The following is a 5,338-nucleotide window of genomic DNA, read 5'->3' as shown; positions in this document are numbered from 1 at the left end:
GCCCCGTATCCCCCCCCCCCCCCCCCCATTTGGGGTTCAAAGTGATTGCCATGGTGGGAAACCTTTGGGGTTATTATTTGTATATTATTTGTATACTAACAGTGTAATTCTTACCTATATAGCCTCTATCAATTGATCTACTGAATATACGCCAACATACTTTTATATTAGCCTCTCATCTCCCTCCTTAAAATGTACAAGTTAGTTTTAATGAATCACTTTTTCTTAACATTATATATGTTTATCAAATCAAATCAAAACTTATTCAGTATATCCTAATCAATAAGAGATCCACATGTTTGCGGAACATCTGCACAGATGAAACAGTATACAAACTCATTTAAATAACATACATTATTCAGAACTTGTATGCAAAGTTAGCCAAGTTAATGTTACTGTGCTGTGTATGATACATGTGTGATTTTTATTGAGCTGCCCTCTTGGCCAGATCTCACTCATAACATAGGTCGTCTGACCTCAATGGGACTTCCTGGATAAAAAAAATACATAAATATATATTTTTTTAAATGCAGTCCTTGTTATTCCATACCACATTCAAGTAGATTAAAAAAGAGTAATGTTCCATCTGCCTATTTGCTGTTCATTGTTGCATTAAACATGAATTGTCCCTGTGACATAATCTTGTGGATGATAGAAGTATGTGTTCCTTATGGAGATTCCTTCTTCACTCAAAGCTCCACTCCTCAAACACCTGCATTAAAAAAAAACTCAGGAAATACAGCACTCACCTGATCTGTACAGGGTAAAGTACATCACAGCACAGTAAAACACAGCTGACTCACATACTGGTTCATTTACTCTGTTCTCTCAGAACTCCATGCTATTGTATGTCTTACACTGCAAAGAATACACGATCATACACAGGTAATACAGAGTCAAGAAAGTCTTATTACAGGAAGTAAAACTCATTGCAGCACTAACATTTAGCTCTGTTCTACTGGTGTCTATTTGACCAATGTTTTCAACAAAGGACTTATGTACTGTATATACAGTGAGTGTACAAAACATTAGGAACACCTTCCTAATATTGAGTTGCGCCACTTTTGCCCTCAGAACAGCTTTAATTCGTCAGGACATGGACTCTACAAGGTGTTGAAAGGGTTCCACAAGGATGCTGGTCCATGTTGACTCCAATGCTTCCCACAGTTGTGTCAGGTTGGCAATTCTTGATACACACATTGAGTGTGAAAAACCCAGCAGTGTTGCAGTTTTTGACACACTCAAACCTCTGCACCTGGCACCTACTACCATACCCCATTCAAAGGCACTTAAATATTTTGTCTTGCCCATTCACCCTCTGAATGGTACACATACACGATCCATGTCTCAATTATCTCAAGGTTTAAAAATCCTTCTTTAACCTGTCTCCTACCCTTCATCTACACGGATTAAAATGGATTTAACAGGTGACATCAATAAGGGATCATAGCTTTCACCTGGTCAGTCTATGTCATGGATAGAGCAGGTGTTCCTAATGTTTTATACACTCAGTGTATATATGATAGGTGCAGTGAAATGTGTTGTTTTACAGGGTCAGCCATAGTAGTACGGTGCAAATTAGGGTTAAGTGTCTTGATCAAGGGCACATGGACAGATTTCTTTTCACCTTGTCAGCTCGGGTATTCAAACCAGCAACCTTTCGGTTACTGGCCCAGCGCACTAACCACTAGGCTACCTGACACCAGACCTATGACTCATTAATGTCAACATTTCAGCGTAGTTACTGGAGGAGAAATCACTAAAACTGTCAATATAGCTCTGCTACTAAACAAGGGTAAGTCTTTAAAAGTAACCTCCTTTCTTAGAGCATTACTGACACAAGAGGCGAGTGTGACTGAGTGAGAAAATGGCTTCCAGACTGTTTCTCCCAGAGGATCTCTCCTGTCCTGTGTGCTGTGACATCTTCAAGGATCCTGTCCTCCTGTCATGTAGACACAGTTTCTGTAAAATCTGTCTGCAGGAATACTGGAAAGGGAATGAGTGTAAGGAGTGTCCAGTTTGCAGGAGTGGATCATCAAGACACAAACATCCATGTAACCTGGTTTAAAAAAAAACCTGTGTGAGGCCTTCTTACAGGAGGGAGGTCAGAGAGCTTCAGAAGAGTTGCGCGACAGTCTGCACAGTAAGAAACTCAACCCACTGGTCACCCGTGCGTCAATCTACGTAACACAAAAAAACCCCCATCAAAATCTGTCAGTTTAAGCTAGAGCTATTTTGCATCTCAATCTACTGCATCTGGCTACGGAGGCCTTCCGCATCTGCGGTGGAAGATGGCCGAGCTACAGCTGTTTGTCAGACCATGAGACATCCCGAAAATCAGTTCTCTCACGAAAACGTCTGTAGCGTCTATTAATTTGGCTACTATTATGACCACTATGAAAAGGGGAGACTCTCACGAACACGATGACGGGACTCATCTGAAGGTAAAAAATATTTCCTGAGCTTTCTTATATCTTGATGCTCTTTTACCATTTATGGATGTGTATTCAATGCAATTGAGGTATTAGTAGTAAAGGCCAAATTCAATATTTGATCAAATCATTTTTCTATATATCTTTTTGATACCTAAAACGGGTCCTAAAATGTAAACTCAAATAGCTAAGTGATCCATGGTATGACCATCTTAGACTTTTAAAGGTTGTAAGCGCTGTGAAGATAATTGTGCACCCCTGAGATATGACACTGACTAATTCAATCTTTCAGTAAAGAAAGGTTTTATTTCAGGCTAAACTCAAGACTGGACTTTGGACCTCAGAGGAAAAGCTGGAAGTCTCTACTTTGACAAATAAATCATTTTATTCAGTCCATCCTTGCCTGGGTAATTCATTTTTAAGCTTAATACAGATTTAATAGATTATCAATATAGTATATAGATATGTACATTTAGGGTCTGATTCTCTGATAAATTAGGCTTAACTGTGCTGTTCCACTGTTACAAATACAGGTAACTGCCAAAATAATGCATCTTAATAGGGCAATGGGCCACCACGAGCCAGAACCGCTTCAATGCACCTTGGCATAGATTCTACAATCTGTCCGGAACTCTATTGGATACCCTTCTTCAACAAGAAATTCCATAATTTGGTGTTTTGTTGATGGTGGTGACGCTGGCCATGTCCAAATACCCATAATAGTGTTCAATGTACTTAAACTGCATCGTATGTACTCCTCTTCGCATACTATTTATGATGTAAGGTTTAGTAAAAAGTATGCAGTTTGCCACGGGCGTAGTGTGCTACTTTGCTATTGGATTGGGACAGGGAGCTGTTATTCTCTGATCCTGATAATACTGAGGACAAAAGGAGGTGCAACTCAGGGCGGCAGATAACCTAGTGGTTAGACCGTTGGGTCAGTAACCGAAAGGTAGCTGGATCAAATCCCAGAGCTGACAAGGTAAACTGTTGTTCTGCTCCACTGTTCCCCAGTAAGCCGTCATTGTAAATAAGAATTTGTTCTTAACTGACTTGCCTAATTAAATAAAAAGGTGAAAGAAAATCATAAAAATATCAATATTAGGAGGGTGTTCATAATGTTTTGTACACTCAATGAATGTATAAGAAGGGAACAGCAGCTAGAGCTGTTAGCAACTGCCAAAATAATGGAAACACTAAATGAGGGATACAAAGTATATTGAAAGTAGGTGCTTCCACACAGTTGTGGTTCCTCAGTTAACTAAACAATAAACATCTCAAGGTTTGGGTCATGTATAAAAATGCCGGGCAGGACATTATTTTGGCTACCATGGTTATGCCCCCATAGGATGACAGTGCCCCCATCCACAGGGCACATGAGTGGTCACTGAATGGTTTGATGAGTATAAACTAATGTAACCCATATGTCATGGCCATCTCCGTCACCAGATCTCAACCCAATTGAACACTTAAGGGAGATTCTGGAGCGGTGCCTTCGACAGCGGCCGTGCTCCAAATACTCATACTAGCATCCTAAATAGTAGCCTTTTGAGTATGCGAACAATAGCATGTGACATTTAAAAAAGTAGTATGCTTTAAAAGCCAGGATGTCATACTCATTTCGGCTTCTCATGTAGTATGAATGACTTGTAAACTTTTCAGGAGTTTCTCTCACACACACAAACACAAAATGTATTCATACCAGATAGGTCTTTGGAATTTGATAGCTCTCTGAAAGTAAACAAAAAAACATATTGAAGATGGCTAAGACAACGAGCAGAGTCTCCTGTTCAAATGCAAGTCATTTTTTTGTCCTTAAAAAGGATCATGACCATTTAATCGTATCTTTGAAAACAGATTGTTATTTGCAGCATGCCGTGCCTTTACTTTAGCTAAATACGTTAACTATGTGCTTTAGTAGGATTTGAAGTTGAATACCCGATAAGCTTGCTATTGTTGAGCAACAACTTCATATTTAACCTAGCTAGCCAGTTACATATGCGAAGCTGTAGCAAAAGTAGTACACTACGCCCGTGGCAAACTGCATACTTTTTACTAAACCTTCCAACATAAATAGTATGCGAAGAGGAGTACATACGATGCAGTTTATTTACATTGTACACTAGTATGGGTATTTGGACACGTACATATCTATATTGATAGTCTATTAAATTTGTATTAAGCTTAAATTAATTACCCAGGCAAGGAAGGACTGAATACAATTATTTATTTGTCAAAGTAGAGAGATGACAGGAGAGATCCCCCTAGGATTTTTTTTCAGCAGTGGTGGTAAGGGGGGTTCTATTGCTGCTAGTGCCTGCACAATGATATGCTAGCTGTTCCCATAGACTTCCGGTTATTGAGCCAATGACTATCCATTTAAAAGTACGTCTGCAGAAATATGTAAAAATGACTTTTGCAGGACACACACAGTGACATACAAAGACACAAAGCCGTACACACACATGCACATTGTGGATAAAGAGTTACCCGACTAACAGAACACAGAGGGTGTTCTTTAATATAAGCCTCTCCAACATAATCCAGGTAGAATCAGGATTTCCCCAGGGCAGCTCTCTTGGCCCATTACTTTTTTCAATCTTTACTAATGAATTGCCACTGGCTTTGAGGAAAGCCAGAGTGTTTATGTGTGCAAAGGACTCAACACTATACATGTCAGCTACTACAGCGACTGAAATGACTGCAACATTTGAAGAGTTGCAGTTAGTTTCAGAGTGGGTGGCAAGGACTAAGTTAGTCCTAAATATTTCTAAAACTAAAAGCATTGTATTTGGGACAAATCATTCACCAAACCCTAAACCTCAACTAAATCTTGTAATAAATCATATGGAAATTGAGCAAGTTGAGGTGACTAAACTACTTGGAGTTACCCTGGATTGTAAAAA

This window comes from Oncorhynchus mykiss, chromosome 8 (genome assembly GCF_013265735.2).
Source record: "Oncorhynchus mykiss isolate Arlee chromosome 8, USDA_OmykA_1.1, whole genome shotgun sequence".
Taxonomy (NCBI): Eukaryota; Metazoa; Chordata; class Actinopteri; order Salmoniformes; family Salmonidae; genus Oncorhynchus; species Oncorhynchus mykiss.
Note: the sequence above shows the minus strand (reverse complement) of the source record.